The sequence below is a fragment of the Bos taurus genome, chromosome 14, assembly GCF_002263795.3.
Source record: "Bos taurus isolate L1 Dominette 01449 registration number 42190680 breed Hereford chromosome 14, ARS-UCD2.0, whole genome shotgun sequence".
Taxonomy (NCBI): domain Eukaryota; kingdom Metazoa; phylum Chordata; class Mammalia; order Artiodactyla; family Bovidae; genus Bos; species Bos taurus.
In genome coordinates, this window is record NC_037341.1 from 80160 (window position 1) to 100993 (window position 20834).

The 20834-nt window shown below is 37.9% G+C and overlaps 2 pseudogenes; both read right to left on the reverse strand.

Moving 5' to 3' along the window:
* Window positions 6055-6773, reverse strand: OR5D52BP (olfactory receptor family 5 subfamily D member 52B, pseudogene; annotated as a pseudogene).
* On the reverse strand, window positions 13445-14352 carry OR5D89P (olfactory receptor family 5 subfamily D member 89, pseudogene; annotated as a pseudogene).

Sequence of the window (20834 nt, forward strand, 5' to 3'; positions counted from 1 at the left end):
TTTCCAAGTGTCCTTCTTTCAGGTTTGTCGCTTCCAAGTCCCGGGGAGAAAAACCCCAACACTGTTCATCACCAATTCCCAGACTTCACTCAAATTCATGTCCATTGAGTCGGTGATGCCATGCAGCCATCTCATCCTCTGTTGTCCCCTTATCCTCCTGCCCCCAATCCCTCCCAGCATCAGAGTCTTTTACAGTGAGTAAACTCTTCGCATGAGGTGGCCAAAGTACTGGAGTTTCAGCTTCAGCATCATTCCCTCCAAAGAAATCCCAGGGCTGATCTCCTTCAAATTGACTGGTTGGATCTCCTTGCAGTCCAAGGGACTCTCAAGAGTCTTCTCCAACACCACAGCTCAAAAGCATCAATTCTTCAGTGCTCAGCCTTCTTCACAGTCCAACTCTCACATCCACACATGACCACAGGAAAAAACATAGCCTTGACTAGACAGAGCTTTGTTGGCAAAGTAATGTCTCTGCTTTTGAATATGCTATCTAGGTTGGTCATAACTTTCCTTCCAAGGAGTAAGCGTCTTTTAATTTCATGGCTGCAGTCACCATCTGCACTGATTTTGGAGCCCAAAAAATAAAGTCTGACACTGTTTCCACTGTTTCCCCATCTATTTCCCATGAAGTGATGGGACCGGATGCCATGATCTTTGTTGTCTGAATGTTGAGCTTTAAGTCAACTTTTTCACTCTCCACTTTCACTTTCATCAAGAGGCTTTTGAGTTCCTCTTCACTTTCTGCCATAAGGGTGGTGTCATCTGCATATCTGAGGTGATTGATATTTCTCCAGGCAATCTTGATTCCAGCTTGTGTTTCTTCCAGTCCAGAGTTTATCATGATGTGCTCTGCATAGAAGCTAAATAAGCAGGGTGACAGTATACAGCCTTGACGTACTCCTTTTCCTATTTGGAATCAGTCTGTTGTTCCATGTTCAGTTCTAACTGTTGCTTCCTGACCTGCATACAGGTTTCTCAAGGGGCAGGTCAGGTGGTCTGGTATTCCCATCTCTTTCAGAATTTTCCACAGTTTATTGTGATCCACACAGTCAAAGGCTTTGGCATAGTCAATAAAGCAGAAATAGATGTTTTTCTGGAATTCTCTTGCTTTTTCCATGATCCAGTGGATGTTGGCAATTTGATCTCTGGTTCCTCTGCCCTTTCTAAAACTAACTTGAACATCAGGAAGTTCACGGTTTACGTATTGCTGAAGCCTGGCTTGGAGAATTTTGAGCATTACTTTACTAGGGTGTGAGATGAGTACAATTGTGCGGTAGTTTGAGCATTCTTTGGCATTGCCTTTCTTTGGGATTGGAATGAAAACTGACCTTTTCCAGTCCTGTGGCCACTGCTGAATTTTCCACATTTGCTGGCATATTGAGTGCAGCACTTTCACAGCATCATCTTTCAGGATTTGAAACAGCTCAACTGGAATTCCATCACTTCCACTAGCTTCGTTTGTAGTGATGCTTTCTAAGACCCACTTGACACCTAATTTTTCAAGACATTTGTTTCGGTGAACACTCTATTACAGTCATCCACAAAGGATAATTTATAAACCATAATATTACTACAGACCATTGATTATTGGAATCCAATTTTCTATTCACATGATGCTTGGCCTGTGTTTAAGGCTAAAGATATTGTCCAAATATTCATCTTTGAAAGTCTTCCCCCAAATTACCACTTCTTGCTTGAATTTCTTTGGGAAAACATAAACCTCACTAGAACACTATAATAGGAAAATACTTCTTTTAAAGAATTGAAGAATTGATTTTAAAAAAGAAAAGAAAAAAATGAATCAAGATATTGCACAGTAATGATCACACTGGAAGAGTATCATGTTTAGGACTGGAGATGCTATGTTAGTAGAATATGCAAGAGTGCAGATAGGTGTCACAGATCAAGAAACTATCTTTTTCATAAATGTGAATCAAAAGCTCTTTTAATAATTTCTTACTAAATCTAGTAGATTTTATATTTTTAAACTTTTTACATTTTTTGATTCTGAATTTCCCTTATGTAAGGGCTTCCCTGGTGGCTCAGAAGGTAAAGAATTTACCTTAAATGCAGGAGATGTGGGTTTGACCCCTGGATGGGGAAAGATCACTTGGAGAAGAGAATGGCTACCCACTCCAGTGTACTTGCCTGGAGAATTCCGTGGACAGAGGAGCCTGGCAGGCTACAGTCCATGCGTGTGTGCTCAGTCACTTCAGTTGTATATGACTCTGCATACCTGTAGACTGTAGCCCACCAGGCTCCTTTGTCCATGGGATTCTCCAGGCAAGAAGACTGGAATGGGTTGCCATGTCCTTCTCCAGGGGATCTTCTTCACCCAGGGATCGAACCCAGGTCTCCTGTGTCCTCTGTGTAGCAGGCAGATTCTTTGCCACCAGGCCACCAGAGGAAGCCCAGGTTACAGTCTATGGGCTCACAAACTGTTGGACATGACTGAGCAACTAACACACTTTGACTTTAGTCATGTAAGGAAAATGTCTTGTAATAGAATAATATAGTAAGATACGTGCCCAATATCAATCAGTATATCGGCTGTTGCCTTCTTTAGTTAGTTAGCATATTAATATTGGCATGTATACATCATGCACCAGATCCAGGTTTTGTAATTATTGCTCCAGAAAGAAGTGAACATTGAACTGTACAATTCTTAGCAGTATTGTATGTATCCTCAGCAACCATTTAGTCATAGTCTTTCAAGGAAGAAAAGTTATATTTATACTTGCTACATCCAAAAGTTTTAAAGGTAAGTAGCATATAAATCCATCTATAGAAACAGTAGTTCATAAATGTTACTAAATATAACCGTTAGTGAACTAACCTATGTTATCTAACATATCAATGCATTGAGCTTTGTAGTTAAAATGTTTACTTTTAGATTGAAAGTGCAACCTAAGAATTTTTGGAAAAGAGTTTGCATTGCATTTATATAAATAAACTGCCTATTCAAGAGCATTTACCAAGCAAAAATAATCTATACTAAAAGGATTTTGCAACTATTTGATCCTTTTCTCTTTTTTTTCTTTTCTACTTAATATAAAAATCTAATGAGAACCAAATTACAAGTTACATAACTTCAAATTTGCTATTTATTTTTTTTTTTTCTAATTTTATTTTATTTTTAAACTTTACATAATTGTATTAGTTTTGCCAAATATGGGGAACACATGTATACCTGTGGCGGATTCATTTTGATATTTGGCAAATTTGCTATTTAAAACAGTATATTTTAATTGTTATCTTGAAACATTACTGAATATGTCAGACATCACATGATGCATTCTCAAATTTTCTAAATCATTTTTGTGTTAGTAACATCTTTATTAAACTACACACAGATACACAGCACACTATTTTTGTTTCTGATTTTTTTTTTTAATTTTTGCAATGCTGTGTTGGTTTCTGCCATACAACCATGCTAATCAGCCATGATTATACATGCATCCCCTCCCTTCCTAGGCTCTGTCCCCTCTCCTCATTCCATTCCTCCCAGTAATCAGAGACCACCAGACTGGGCTCCCTGAACTGGATAGGAACATTTGGTTATGACCCTTGGATGACAAACAAAAGTTAAATTCCTATCTCTATTGCCATGCGTAAAGAGGGTTGGGAATTTTGCTGCATATTCCTAAACAATAAAAGACATATGATTTAGTGTAAAGCATTATGGTAAATATTTAATTTTCATAGAAAGCTCTAAATCATGGAAGGAAATGTAATATTTAATTTGTTGAATTATAACTACAACACATAGACCCTCCTTACTTTCTGCTTATAAACCTTAATTATGATTGAAGTGAAGTCGCTCAGTTGTGTTCGACTCTTTGGACACGGACTGTAGCCCACCAGGCTCCTCTGTCCATAGAATTCTCCAGGCAAGAGTACTGGTTGCCTTCTTCCTGCAGGGTATATTCCCGACCCAGGGATTGAACCCGGGGCTCCCGCATTGGAGTCAGACACTTAACCATCTGAGCCACCAGGGAAGCCCGTTAGTAAGACACAAATAGGAAAGGCAAGACTTATGTTTAATCTCAATCAGTCATTTCCTTAAAGCAATCCAATGACCCATAAATTATTAAAACCTTTGGTAAAACCTGTCATAGTCATGGATTCTCTGCTATTTGCTATAGAATTACCTGGAATTATCAAGAAAGAATATCTTTGATGAGGTAAATGTTTTAATTAATCTTTGGTGAATATTGAGCCAGGGCTTTCCAGGTGGCGCTAGTGGTAAAGAATCTGCCTGCCAATGAAGGAGATGCCAGAGACTCTCCTTCAATCCTGAGAGGCCTGGATTAGATTCCTGTATTGGGAAGTTCCCCTAGAGGAGGAAATGGTGACCCACTCCAGTATTCTTGCCTGGAAAATTCCGTGAACAGAGGAGCGTGAGGGGTTACAGTTTATGGCATCACAATGTCAGACCTGACTGAGAAGGCACGCATCACACATGCACAAATACTGAGCCAACTTCTTCATGTCACCCTATACCCCTGACCTAAAACATAACAGCTCTACAAGAAGCAAAAAATTTCAAACCTTGCCTTTAAGTTTAGCCTTTTTTTTTTTTTTTTTTTTTTAACTTTGACCCAAACATAGATGAGACCCAAACAGGGACTTGATTGCTTCCAACATAAGAATGGTCCAAGGAGGATGATTTACATACAGGTCTGTAGAGTGAAGATTAGTTGGTCCATTAGCTCAGCCTGAAGCTCGAGTGACCTGCCTCATATCAGCAGAGCTGCCTCAGTAAAGTCACTATTTAAGAATAGCTGTTGTTGCAACCTACTGGAGTTCATAAATGTTTCTTTTTTCATGAATGAATAGCTAATGCTTTACTGAAATCTGTACGCTAAATCATAATTTGTTGGTTGTTATACTATCATGGGAGAACTGGTTTAAAGATACTGTAACTTAAATTGAATCGAAAATTACCTAAGTAAAATTTCTAGTAAAAGAGATAGATAAATACATTTTAAAATGTACAACCACAATGATGTACATGGAAAAACTTAAGTGATAGATATACACTATATCTCCAACATTTGTATCATTTTCTTGCACTAGCACATAGAGAATAATTTATATCTGGTTATATTAGCAATTATATTAAACTATACCATATTATGAACTATTTAAGTTAGATATATTTCAAATTTGTCTTTGTTTGCCTGGGAATCTTCCAAAGCCAAAATGTTTCTTATGGGATTAATAAAGTCTTAAGATACTTAGAGTTTTATGCTGAGCAGCTCTCAATGTACTACTTTTATATTAAGATGTAAACTTCCTTACTGTAGGCTATAACTCTTCAGATCCTTTTAAAAGTCCTGTAGTTCACATGACTTGAATTAAACTGAAATTTAACCAGGACAAATACAAGGTCAGATATTATACACACAAAAAATTACAATTCAATGTTTGTGTCAAACTTTTAGTTGAAGTAGTTTTTTATTTCTATTTTTATTTGTAATTTTAAAGTTACTTTAATAAAATAAAAGAGTGAACAGAAATTGGCCTGTCAATTGCAAGGTTAAAATAGGTTCATGATTCTATTTGCTATTGAGAAACTCTTACTCTCAAAAAATCTTTCTAGCTTTACATTTTATCACAGAACAATTTAATGTTGAATAATTTCTTCACTGACTTTTTCACATCTTTGTTCCTGAGGCTGTAGATCACTGGGTTCAGCATGGGGATAACCACTGTGTAAAAGACAGAGGCCACCTTGACCATGAGCGATGAACTTCTGGAGTTAGGAACACAATAGAGGAAAAGGATGGAGAAGGCAATGGCACCCCACTCCAGTACTCTTGCCTGGAAAATCTCATGGATGGAGGAGCCTGTGGGCTGCAGTCCATGGGGTCGCTAAGAGTTGGACACGATTGAGCAACTTCACTTTCACTTTTCACTTTCATTTATTGGAGAAGGAATTGGCAACTCACTCCAGTGTTCTTGCCTGGAGAATCCCAGGGACGGCAGAGCCTGGTGGGCTGCATTGTCCAGTCTATGGGGTCACATAGAGTCGGACACGACTGAAGCGACTTAGCAGCAACAGCAGCAGATGAAAATGATGGTCCCATGGAAGATGGTAATGGTGGTCAGGTGGGAGGCACAGGTGGAGAAGACTTTGTGGCACCCCCCAGTCGAAAGCATCCTTAAGACAGTGATAAAAATGAAAACATAGGAGGTGCGAATAATCATCAGGCTGCTTACTTCATTGAATGTGGCAGAGACTAAAATGATCTCCTGGTTAATGTAGGGGTCAGAGCAGGAAATAGCAACAATGGCTGCATGCTCACAGACAAAGTTATTTATGAACTTAGTCCCACAAAGGATAACCTTGATAAAACGTATGTGTATATTAAGGAACAGGCCTATACTCCAAGAGTATAATGCAGACAACCACAAGGAACAAAGCTTCTGGACATCACAACAGCATAGATAAGAGGGTTACAAACGGCCATGAATTGGTCATATGCCATCACTGCCAACAGGAATGTCTCTGTCACCACAAATATGCAGACAAAGAAGAATTGTATGAGGCATCCTGTGAAGGAGATGGTTCTGTCTTCCACAACCAAGTTTTCTAGTAGCATGGGTGTAACTACTGTCGAGTAACAGGAATCAATGAAGGATAAATGGCTGAGAAAGAAATACCTGGGCGTGTGGAGCCTGGAACTGGACTTCATTATCAGGATCATGCCCAGGTTCCCCAGCAGAGTGACTGTGTAGATGGTCAAGAAGACCAGGAACTGGGGCAGCTGGAGCTGAGGATATTCTGAGAATCCAAGAGAATGAAAGTGACCTTATTACTCTGGTTTGCTTGGTTCCTGTGGACAAAGTATCAATGTTGATCCAGAAGAGTAAAAACTAAACTTTGAAATAGGCGAGAGAATAGAAAATGTGTTGCAAAACTCACTGGGTCTCTGTTTACAGTGTTTCTGTAAATGCTATACTTCTGCTTTATTTCAAATGCTAATGTTCACTTGTATGTCAATTATACAGCCAATAATAATTTTCATTGTGTATAATCTTCAGAAACAAAGAACTAAAACAGATTAGGTCCTGCTTTATTTCAAATAATAAAACTCATTATTATCAGCTGCTTTCAGGAGACATTGTCTTTGAGTGACTCTGAGTTGTGTGAAAACACCTGATATATACAATCCAATTACATGTATTGGAGAAAAACATGTCTTTAGGTTCCACAGTTTCTTACCTGCCTCACCTCCTGAGCTATGAGACAATTAACTTATATGCTAATTTGTATAATGGTAACATCTCTGCAAAACAGTTAATATAATATTTTCTTCGTTGTTGTATCTCCTTTCAATTCCTTTCTTATTCCTAGTTATTCCAAATTCTCAACCCATTCTGGAGCTATGCTATAAGACATACTAAACTTTTTCACTTATATTGAACTAATTTTGAAAATGTTTAAATGTATTCTTCATAGCCAATTGTATTATTCATCAGAAGTTTCAAAACAAAATATGAGCTATGCTTCCTGTGATAATAGTTGAAACAATATTGAACAGGAAACTCATTTCTTTCCATTGTAGCAGATTTTGGAGTTTGGGTGACAAAAATAAGAACTGTGAAAGTACTGGAGAAAGCATATAGGCCTCAGAATGGATCAAATATATACTCTGCCATTTTGAATTAAGTTTTTAGTCCTTCCAAAGAAAAGTGGCTGGAAAACACCTATTTCAAATGGGACACCAGAATATTTCTTGATTATTACTGATCACAATAATCAGTAACTTTTCCTCTATAGTAAGATAAGAATAGTAATATAAATTTTAAATCACTAGATTGGAACTAGATACTTCAATAATGAATTCAAATGCTGTAAGACATGGTATAACAGATATTTACCTTTTTATATATCAGAATTATGAATAATTGTTATGATTTCAAACACCTGATATGTTTGTGAAAATCCAGCACAAGCATGGACATCTATCAACTGGTGGACACATTGGGGAAGACAATGCAGAAATCCCTTCTTCTGGAAGCCACACAATAGAAACACTGTAGAATTTCATTAGAACACTTGGTTTAAGATGCACCTTTCCTTATTTTTCTCTAGGTTTTCTCACCACACTATAGCTTTCTCTGATTCCCACATGATGAACTTGTAAGAAAGATACCTTCCAAGGACCGTGTTCACAACAGACCCTCTGTAACAATACTTTGTAAGGTCTCAGCACTGCAAAGATTGATTATGACTATTATTCCAGCCACATTCCTCCAATTTAAAATGCTCTGTGCAAGATTATGAGAATAATTTTCCATGATTGTTTAATATAACAGTGACTTTAAGATTCTAAATAAATGTTAATAGCAAATGTATAACATTAACATTCTTCAGTATGACTTTTCCAAAAACTGCTTAGATCTATAAATTCAACCTCATTATCACTAATACATCCTTCTTAGTAAAGGTGGATTTATCAAGCTCTGCTATATAGTACATGCCTATTTCTTTATAATTTATTTCCCCATTTTATTATTTCTTATGATGTTTGCTTTATTTTGCCACCTTCTTTTATAGACATGACTCATTGTTTCATCCCCTCTATATACAGACAAACTTGCATATTATCACTCACAATTACTGTAGGTTATGAGTGCTGAAGAATTGATGCTTTTGAACTGTGGTGTTGTAGAAGACTCTTGAGAGTCCCTTGGACTGCAAGGAGATCCAACCAGTCCATTCTGAAGGAGATCGGCCCTGGGATTTCTTTGGAAGGAATGATGCTAAAGCTGAAACTTCAGTACTTTGGCCACCTCATGTGAAGAGTTGACTCATTGGAAAAGACTGATGCTGAGAGGGATTGGGGGCAAGAGGAGAAGGGGACGACAGAGGATGAGATGGCTGAATGGCATCACTTACTTCGATGGACGTGAATCTGAGTGAACTCCGGGAGTTGGTGATGGACAGGGAGGCCTGGCGTGCTGTGATTCATGGGTTGCAAACAGTCGGACACGACTGAACGACTGATCTGATCTGATCTGAATATCCCTATTATTTATAAAATGGCTGTTACTGTCACTTTTATTTCTAGAAAATTACAGTAAAATCTTGAAGACAAGGCCCCACTTTGTGGGCCTTCTTTGACATTGATACCCAGTGAGAAAACTAGGATACCAATTATTTGAAAGAAAGAATTGGAATATAACTCCATAAACCTTCTCAACCAAACATGGTTCTTTGTGCACACCTTGTTCTACACATGTGTCTGTCTCCCTACAAAGATTACTAGATCTTTATATTTTCTTTTTTAAGTAAAACAAAAGAGACATGAGTCAACTCACTTAAATACCAGAAGAACTTGAATGAGTCATTTATTGAAGAACTCTTTGCTAAGATTAATGAACTTCAGCAATGCTGCTGCTTAGGACTTAATAGAAACACACCTGCAAAGGGTAGTAAAAGTGCCCAGTATTTTTCATTAATTATTTCATACTTTATGATTTTCCAACCTGTTAAGAAAACTCAGAGATACCAAAGATAAGATCAAGCCTGAAAAGTAAATCCTGGCACCAAACTGTATCACAAATATATACCACCATGACCTTAGGCATGTGAAAACTAGAGAATATAACTGAGGTACTGCCTTGATGACTGCAATTCAACTAATTACATTTTAACTCTGAACTCTGTCCCAGGTGGTGTACTGATTGTATATTATTTCCCTAAAACCTTGGGGCATTTGTATTATCAACTTTACTCATTTAATCTTAAAAATTAAAAAACACCATTAAAAAAATCTATGTGGATATAAATACATAAATCCACAAGGGGAAATTATACACCAATAGATTTATCTTTCATTAATCCACATTTAATTTTTAAAATTTTCTTATGAAGCTATATAAATATATTCTTATGTTTCTAAACATATGGCTGCTAAATTATAATTATACTGTTTATACTTTACAATATTTACTATTTATACTTTACAATATTTGTACTATAAACTTTATTTCATTTTTACACTATTGATTCTATTGATAGAAAACAGATTCCATTGGCTTTTCAATATAGAATGTTCTCAGATGTTATATTTATTACTGAATCCAAAAAGAAATGTTGGATGATATGTTTCTAAAATATCTTTATGAAAAGGATGATATTTTCACTAATTTTGGTAACTACCCAACTTGGCTTTAAGGACACAGGTTAAAAATAATAATAACTTGATGCAGAAGGAGCTGAAGTGCAAGCAGTGAAAGATTTTACTTTCTTAGGCTCCAAAATCATTGCTTTATGGTGACTGCACCCATGAAATTAAAATGCACTTGCTCCGTGGGAGGAAAGTTATGACAAAACTGGGCAGCACATTTGAAACCAGAAACATCACTTTGCCAACAAAAGTTGGCATATAGTCCATATAGTCAAAAGTCCATATAGTCAAAACATAGTGTTTCCAGTAGTCAGGTATGGATGTGAGAGCTGGACCATAAAGAAGACAAAGTGCTGAAGAATTGTTCTTTCAAATTATGGTGCTGGGGAAGACTCCTGAGAGTCCTTCGGACAGCAAGATCCAACCAGTCAATCCTGAAGAAAATCGACCCTGAATATTCATTGGAAGGACTGATGCTGAAGCTGAAGGTCCAGTGCTTTGGCCACCTGACATGAAGAGCTAACTCACTGGAAAAGACCGTGATGCTGAGAATGATTGAAGGCTAGTGGAGAAGAGGGCAGCAGAGGATGAGATGGTCAGATAGCATCACTGACTCAATGGACATGAGTGTGAGCAAACTCCAGGAGACAGTGAAGGGCAGGGAAGCCTGGTGTGCTGCAGTCCATGGGGTGGCAAAGACTCGGATAAGACTTAGTGACTGAACAACAATAACAACAAGCTTATTTCTCACTAATGGAAGATTCAAAATACATTTTGACTGGGCAGCTGTGCCCTATATGGGCTCTGATTTCTCCCAACTCATACCTCATGACATCATCATGGTGCTTCTGAGGTTGTGATTCTCTTAATATTCATTTGAGAAAGAATAGATTCTTCTTCAAATAAATGATGCCAGGACAATTGGGCATTCACAAGTAAAATTACTGGATTGGACACTTGCCTCATATTATATACAACAGTTAACTCAGAAAGTGAACAAGGACCTGAATGAAAGAGCATAAACTATAAAACTCTTACAAGAAAAACACAGGCCTTACATTTCACGCCCTTGAATTTGGCAGTAGATTCTTAAACAGGGAAACAAAATCATGAGTGACAATAAATAAATAAATAAATTGCTAAATTGTACTTCCTCAAAATTTAAAATATTTGTATATTAAAAACATTATCAATAAAGTGAAAAGAAAAGATACAGAAAAGAAACAATACAGACAAAAAGTCCAATCAGGTACAACACAAAATTTACAAATGTCCAACAAGCATGTGAAAATATTCTCAACATATTTAGTTATTAGGAAAATGCAAATCAATGTCATGATGAGATATCAATTTATATCCACTGGATTTGCTATAATAAAAGTACATAATAGCAATGATTAGCAAGGATATGAAGCAACCAGAAGAGTTATATATTATGCTTGGGAATCTAAAATGCTACAGACACTGTAGAATAAGTTTGGCGGTTCTTCTCACATGGATGAACATAGAATTACTATTAGACAAAATGCTTAGCAGGGAAAAAAATAGTCTTTCACAAAGAGATGTTAGGCTTTTCCCCCAATTTCTGGCAGATAATATATATCTTATGTGATAGTAGAGTCTAGGGAGGAGGGGCTGGGTACATGTGATATCAAGTCATGTGTGCATGCTAAGTCGCTTCAGTGGTGTTTGATTCTTTGCCACTCTATGGACTGTAGCCCACCAGGCTTCACTGTCTATGGAATTCTCCAGGCAAGAATACTGGAATGGGTTGTCATGCCCTCCTCCAGAGGATCCTCCCAATCCAGGAATTGAGCCCATGTCTCCTACATCTCCTGCATTGGTAGGCAGGTTCTTTACCACTAGTGCCACCTGGGAAGCACCACAGCACATAGAATTCACTCCTTAGACTGGATGTGAGTTTACTGTGAAGTGTTTTAGTTGCTCAGTCATGTCTGAATCTTTGTAACTCCATGGACTGAAGCCCACCAGGCTCCTCTGTCATGGGATTCTCCAGGCAAGGATACTGGAGTGGGTTGCCCTCCCTTTCTCCAGGGGATCTTCCCCACCCAGGGATAGAACCAAAGTCTCCTGCATTGCAAGTGGATTCTTTATCATCTGAGCCACCAGGGAAGTCCATGAGTTTGCTAGTTGGGCAAAATTAAATCAGGTTAACCAAGATGCTCTAATTGGTATTAGCAGGGCCCCCATTCAATCCACCATTAATGTTACTTACCAACGAAGTTCTCTGTTATCATTGTACAGCAATAGCTATTTTATATGTAATTTGACTGACATGAAAGACTATTTTAGATTTAGCTGGAACTATTTCTGAAGTGTGCATTTCTTAATTTTATTTTTGATGGTTTATGTACAAAGAACAAATAAATTTTATATTAACAAGTAGAATTTTACAAATCATACTCAGGACTTTGTGGGGGCAGAGACATGACTTCTTTGCACTTATAATGTACCAATTCTTTCTATGTGGTGTTAAATAAATATATCCTTTAAATTTAGGCTTCCCTGGTACCTTAGATGGTAAAGAATCTACCTGCAATGCAGGAGACATATGTTTGATTACTGGTCATGCAGATCCCCTGGAGAACAGAATGGCTACCAACTCCAGTATTCTTTCCATGGACACAGGAGCCTGGCAGGCTAAAGCCCATAGAATTGTAAAGAGTCAGACATAACTGAGCAACTAAGCACAGGAATGTCTTTTAACTTTAGTGTCTTAGTGTTGAACAACTCTTAATTACTATGATTCAACTGATGTAACTCCCTCATGGTTAACTATAAACTTTCATGACAACTCAAATCCATTCTTCAATGACTTACAATGACTTAAAGAAAAGAAAAAGAGAAGACTCACCTGAACAGCCAAATGGTAATGTGTCTTTACTCAGAAATCTTTACATGACAAACACTTTATCTAGAGATTTAAATAGTCTAGGCTTTAATTAGGTGTTATTTATTATTTTATTGCTAAGTCTCTACAGTTTACTAAAGTGGTTGAACGATGTATCAACAAGGGAATTATGTTAAATGTGTGCACTGTTTCCCTTCCTAAATTGGAATTACGTTAAATGTGTGCACTGTTTCTCTTCCTAAATTGGAATTACGTTAAATGTGTGCACTGCTTTCCTTCCTAAATTTCCTTCCTAAAATTGGAATTTGAAATGGTATTAAAAATGCTACAAAACTTGGACAGTTCTCCACAGTGCTCTTGTAAATGAAAAAGCAAATCTAAGCCGTTTTACATTCATTGACATAATAATTTGGTATTGACTAGCTTCCTAAGCAGTCTCTTTCACATCTTTGTTCCCGAGGCTGTAGATCACTGGGTTCAGCATGGTGATGACCACTGTGTAAAAGACAGAGGCCACCTTGACCATGAGCCATGAACTCCTGGAGTTAGGAACACAGTAGAGGAAAAGGATGGTCCCGTGGAAGACGGTAATGGCAGTCAGGTGGGAGGCACAGATGGAGAAGGCTTTGTGGCGTCCCCCAGTTGAAGGCATCTTCAGGACAGTGATAGAAATGAAAACATAGGAGGTGAGAATAATTATCAGGCTGCTTATTTCATTAAACGTGGCAGAGACTAAAATGATCTCCTGGCTAATGTAGGGGTCAGAGCAGGAAACAGCAACAATGGCCATGTGTTCACAAAGTTATTTATGATATTATTTCCTCTAAAGGACAATTCAGATAAAAAGTGGGTAAGAGTCAGGGAACAGACTATACCCCAAGAGTATCATGCACCCACCAATAAGGAACAAAGCTTCTGGGACATGACAGCTGTGTAGAGAAGAGGGTTGCAAACGGCCACAAATTGGTCATATGCCATCACGGCCAGCAGGAATGTCTCTGTCACCACAAATATGCAGGCAAAGAAGAACTGCATGATGCATCCTGTAAAGGAGATGGTTCTGTCTTCCACAATCAAGTTTTCTAGTAGCTTGGGTGTAACTACTGTTGAGCAACAGAGATCAACGAAGGACAAATGTCTGAGGAAGTAGTACACAGGGGTGTCGAGTTTGGGATTTATCTTGATAATTAGGATCATGCCCAGGTTCCCCAGCACAGTGACAGAGTAGATGGTTAAGAATAACAGGACAAGGGGGGTCTGGAGTTCTGGATATTCTGAGAAGCCCAAGAGAATGAAAGTGACTTTAGCACTCTGATTTTCTTGGTTCCTGTGGACAAAATATTAAAGTTGATTCAGAGAAATCTGAAGCAAAATTTGAATGAAATATAATGTTATTCCCTCAGTACTGTCAGACGTTTTTGCAACTCCATGGACTGTAGCCTGCCAGGTTCCTCTGTCCATGAGATTCTCTGGGCAAGAACACTGGAAGGGTTGTCATGCCCTCCTCCAGGGGATCTTCCTGACCTAGGCATAGAATGAGAGTACTTATGGGGAAAAAGAGTGCATTGAATTATTATTATTATTTTAATTAGCCTCTTTCCCTCCAAAATGCCTCTACTGTCTTTTTCTGACATTAAATTCATTCTTTTCAAAGCTACTTCCTAAATTCTTAGCAAAATCTGAAATGGTACTCAGTATAAAGGGAAGTCATTCCACATAGACTTCTCTAAAAATTCTATATCTCATTAGGAGTTGAAAGTAAACACTGTTATTTTCACTCAGGTTTTATAACTTTATACTCCAAGAACACATATAACACTTCAAGATTTCCTGTACATGTATAACTATGTCATTCACATATTCCCCCACTCTTTTTATTCAGTTATTCCTTTATGTTCTTAAACATGTGATTAATTCCTGATTCCCTGAAAGTATGTTTCAATTTAACATACAAATCATAGAGTACATGTTCTCTAACTGAAAACACTTTTTCAAAAAGTCAGGATGTGTTCCCTATGTCTATGGTAACAAAGTTTGAATAGTCCAGGGTTGAAAGGGAAATCTTCACCAAAGATGAATACAATTTCTGATGCACACTGGTTCCGTCTTCCCCACACTCCTTTTCCACACGTGTAACTTTTCACTCCACCTCCCACACTCTGTACTTGTCAACAGGCTTGGGGCCAATGTTCGCAATCACCCATGTAGTCCAGGAAGTGTCAGCCATGCTCAGCTGTGAGCACAGGTGCTGTGCATAGTATTTATCTTCTTTTCTGTGCAATTATCCTGGAATATTTTTCCCATTGCAGACCCACTATGCGCTCAGTCCTGTAACAGGCATTTTAGAAACTATAAAATTATAAAATCTCAGCCTCAATTTGTTTCTTAGAGCATTATTCCAGGATATAATCCATATAAGCACAAATGACAACTTATAGTTCTTGTTTATTATTAAAGTTTGTATGAATAAAGGGAATGAAAATATTGTGATCCAGAAAAAACAAAAAATTTCCTTGTGATGTAGCATGGTGAACAATAATAAATGTAGTGAAAGATAAATAATCAAAGACTTCTAGTCAACTAAACAGGTAACCTGGCAGTTAGATTTATACATGTGCTTGTTTGCCTCCTGCAAAGATTAATGGAGCGTATTAGGAACATATTATATTCCTTTTAAAGTGAAATAAAAATCAACTCACCTGAGTGTAGAAGAATTTGACTGGCTCATTTAATAAAGCTTCTTTTCTAAGTTCAATGGATTCCAGGAAAATTTATGCTGAGAAGTCATTTTTTTTTTCTAATTTTATTTTATTTTTAAACTTTACATAATTGTATTAGTTTTGCCAAATATCAAAATGAATCCGCCACAGGTATACATGTGTTCCCCATCCCGAACCCTCCTCCCTCCTGCCTCCCCATACCATCCCTATGGGCCGTCCCAGTGTACCAGCCCCAAGCATCCAGCATCGTGCATCGAACCTGGACTGGCAACTCGTTTCCTACATGATATTTTACATGTTTCATTGCCATTCTCCCAAATCTTCCCACCCTCTCCCTCTCCCACAGAGTCCATAAGACTGTTCTATACATCAGTGTCTCTTTTGCTGTCTCGTACATAGGGTTATTGTTACCATCTTTCTAAATTCCATATATATGCGTTAGTATACTGTATTTATGTTTTTCCTTCTGGCTTACTTCACTCTGTATAATAGGCTCCAGTTTCATCCACCTCATTAGAACTGATTCAAATGTATTCTTTTTAATGGCTGAGTAATACTCCATTGTGTATATGTACCACAGCTTTCTTATCCATTCATCTGCTGATGGACATCTAGGTTGCTTCCATGTCTTGGCTATTATAAACAGTGCTGCGATGAACATTGGGGTACACGTGTCTCTTTCCCTTCTGGTTTCCTCAGTGTGTATGCCCAGCAGTGGGGTTGCTGGATCATAAGGCAGTAATAAGTCTGAAAAATAGTTAACAGGAATCTAGAGTATATTGCAATGAATATTTCAGAAAATGAATTTCTCTTATAATTCATTTAAAATATATTCAGACTTGAAAAGGACTGAGAAAAGGACACCAAAAAAGCTGAACCATAACATCAAACTGTCACATATATATGCCACCAAAACCCCAAGGAGGTTAACCTTAGAGAATATTATTTAGCTATTGCCTTGAGACCACAAATGGGGCAATTGGATGAAATAATGCCCTTGTGATACTTTGGTTGCATATGCATTTTTTCCCAAAGTTTGGGGAACAATTTCATCATGCACTCTAGTCCATTGATCTTTTAAAAATGTTGAACTAGGCACTATATTTTTGTCTTTAAATACTTGCAAAATACAGAAATATACAAAAGCAAAATCAACTATTGGGTAACAATCCAAAGATTCTTAATTTTTGTTGAATTTCTGGTTGTCCCCCTGTATCTGTGGGCTTCCCTCATAGCTTAGTTGGTAAAGAATCCTCTTGCAATTCAGGACACCCCAGTTCAATTCCTGGTCAGGCAGATCCCCTGGAGAAGGGATAGGCTACCCACTTCAGTATTCTTGGGCTTCCCTTGTGGCTCAGCTGGTAAAGAATCTGCCTGCAATGTGGAAGACCTGGGTTGGATCCCTGGGTTGGGAAGACCCCGTGGAGAAGGGAAAGGCTACCCACTCCATTATTCTGGCCTGGAGAAGTCCATGGGCTGTACAGACATGGAGTCGCAAAGAGTCTGTCACAACTGAGTGACTTTCACTTTCTCTGTATCTGAGGGACATATTGAGGTGTTTTGATGTAAAACTTATACAATATGAATCATATTATAGTGTTTTTTACCCTTTCTTTAACATTTGTTGTGAGTTTCATTTTCTGTAAAAACCATTGGTTTTCTTAAGATAATACAACTTGCATTACTATTACAAATATGAGCACAATTCTTTTTTATTCTTACATTTATTATTGAAATTGCAAAAAAGCTGGTATTCTATTTTTCAGTTTATAGTCTAGGTTTATGGGAAGTATAGTATATTTATTATTTAAGAAGCTGCCATATCTTAACATATAAACATCCCAACTCCAATAACAGTTTAATAGAACAGGTAGCAGCACTTTTTTATGGAAAAAGCTGTACAGTAAATACTTTAGCCTTTATGGGTCACAGTCTCAATTTCAGCTATGCACTTTTGTATCTCGCAGCATGGATTCACCTGTAGGCAATATATAAATCAATAGGCATGACTCTGTTCCAATAACATTTTATTTATAAAAGACAGTAGGACAGATTTGGTTTGCAGATCACACCTTGTTAACGTATGCAATAGAAGACATTTATTGATTGTTCAAAGTCTAAAATTATTTCCAGATCAGTAGGCAGATGTCCTCTGAGTGGCAATGCAGAGACTTAAGCTTGTTCTCAATTATGGCTTATGATAAAGTGACTGGGTGCATATGTGTTAAGTCACTTTAGTGGTGTCTGACTCTGTGAGAGGGTATGGACTGAAGCCCCCCAGGCTCCTCTGTCCATGGGATTCTCCAGGCAGAACTCTGGAGTGGGTTGCAGTGCTCTCCTCCAGGGAAACTTCCCAGCCCAGGGATCAAACCTGTTTCTCTTGGATTGACAGTTGGGCTGTTTACCACTAGCGCCACCTGGGAAGTTCAATAGTGGGATTGTTACGGTATAATTGTAACGTAGTGAGAGAAATAATAATTTGCTTTAAAAAATACTACACTTTTCTGCATTGACACTGTGAATATTTTTGTGTTTTGCTTATTTATTTTTCATTAAGCTTTTGTCAAGCATATTAAGAGCATTCTTCACATGTTGAGATACTTGAATAATGACCAAGATATTTCCTGATCAATAAAATCACAATAGGGCTTTGAACTTTGAATCAAACTATAGTGTTAAGATAGATTGAAGGGATAAGAAAGAAAAACAAAAGACATTTTAAGCAGAGAAGACAGTCTGAACCAAGGTAGGAATTTGAATGTTCAAATTGTTTTCAATTAGAAGTAGAGTTTATGCAGGGCAAACTTTGGGAGATGGCGAGGGACAGAGAAGCCTGGCATGCTGCAGGACATGGGATTGCAAATAATCTTACATGACTGTGAGACTGAACAACAACAAAAAGTATGAGATACGATCAGAGAACCAGAGAATCTAAATCGTGTAAAGAATGCAATTAGGATTAGTACTGATGCTGGGAGGGATTGGGGGCAGGAGGAGAAGGGGATGACAGAAGATGAGATGGCTGAATGGCATCACTGACTCGATGGACATGAGTCTGGGTGAACTCCGGGAGTTGGTGATGGACAGGGAGGCCTGGCACACTGGGATTCATGGGGTCGCAAAGAGTCAGACATGACTGAGCGACTGAACTGAACTGAACTAAACTGATTGCTGAATAGAGTTGAAATAGAGTTCTATGCCCATAGGACAAGTATATAGTAATGAAGAGAGTGTGATTGTAAAATGGTGTCGACAATGGGAATGAAACGGACTCAGTTTCAATATTATAATCATGACATTCAATGCAGTTGCATTAGTAGTTGATGTAACCAGAAGGAAGTAACTCCCATTTTCATTTTGTTTCAGAAACAAACATTATGTTCTTGACAGCATCTCATTGCAGACGAGTCAATGATTCCCAGAAGCTAGCAATAATTACACAGGCACCTACAATGAGAAGTAGTAAATAGTGAGGTGTAATGTGGGAGCTAGAGCATCTGATAAACCAACCAAAGGCCTGAAGACATCTGGAACACAGAGGGAAAACAAAAGGAGACTCTTACCACTGTCTTCAAATATTTCAAGGCTAAAATATGACAGAAACACTGATCTTTTTTCTGTGTCCTACGGACAGAAATTTAATTTTAAATGAATTAACTTTTAAAAGCCACAGGAAGCTAATTTCAGACCAACAACAATAAAAGAATTTTGTTTTTTTTTTCCTCCAGTGTCAATGAACAGAATAATGTGAATGACTCAGAGTCTCTGGGTTGCCCAGTTTCACTAAAAGTATATAAGAAGGGGCTCTAGAGACAGAAACTTTATTTAAACAAAAGGAAGGGGGATACTCTTCCAGAGAATGCAGACAAGATATTAAACTCCACAATGTCTCTCTACATTTCCCATATTCTGTGACTGGTCCTCACAATGGCCTAGAGCTTTCACTAAGATCACTTTTTGCTTAATGTTCCCAAAATACTGTTTTAAAATTATCTGTATAATTCTCAAAATCCATAATTTACACATCTGTAACAGGTTGGCTTAACTACTCCATCTGATACAAAATCTATTACTATAACTAAGTAGTACATTCTAACCACCTTAATACATAAGGATTGAATTAAATACAAACTTTATTAATCTTTGTCTATAACTGAGGAGGGGCTTCCCTGGTGACTCAGATGGTTAAGAATCCTCCTGCAATACAGAAGACCCAGATTTGATCCCTGCGTTGGGAAGATCCTCTGGAGGAGGGAATGGAAACTCACTCCAGTATTTTTGCCTGGAGAATTCCCATGGACAGAGGAACTTGGTGGGCTCTAGTCCATGAGGTCGCAAAGAGTTGGACACAACTGAGTAACTCAGCACAGCACATAACTGAAGAGATCATTCCTATAAGTGTATGTAGGTAAAGTATGCTTAAAAAAACTGAGAAATTCAATTCAAAAGAGCCTCCTAAATTCAGTATGACATGTAAATATGTAATTATAGATAGATCCCTGGTGGCTCGGATGGTGAAGATTTGACCTGCAATGCAGGAGACCTGGCTTCTATCCCTAGATTGGGAAGATCCCCTGGAGAAGGGAATGGCTACTCACTCCAGTATTCTTGCCTGGAGAATTCCATGAATGGAGGAGCCTGTTGGGCTATAGTCCATGAGGTCATGAAGAGTCAGACACAACAGAGCAACTAACGCTTGCACTTTTTTCCCTGCATGTATTTATGTGCAGATACCTCTGAGAATGGCAAGTATGAAGTGCAGGCCATCATGGGCACCCTGGTGTCTAGTGTGTGTACAGGCAATTTTATTTATCTTTCTTTGATCTGGTCTGGAGCTCCAGTCTGGCACATATTCAGAAAAGATTAAAGAATTAAAGTAAGTCTGATAGTCTCAGTCCAGTATTATTTCTTTTTTTTTGTTTCTTTGTTTTTTTTTTAAATTATTTTTATTTTTAAACTTTACAAAATTGTATTAGTTTTGCCAAATATCAAAATGAATCCACCACAGGTATACATGTGTTCCCCATCTTGAACCCTACTCCCTCATCCCTCCCCATACCATCCCTCTGGGTCGTCCCAGTGCACTAGCCCCAAGCA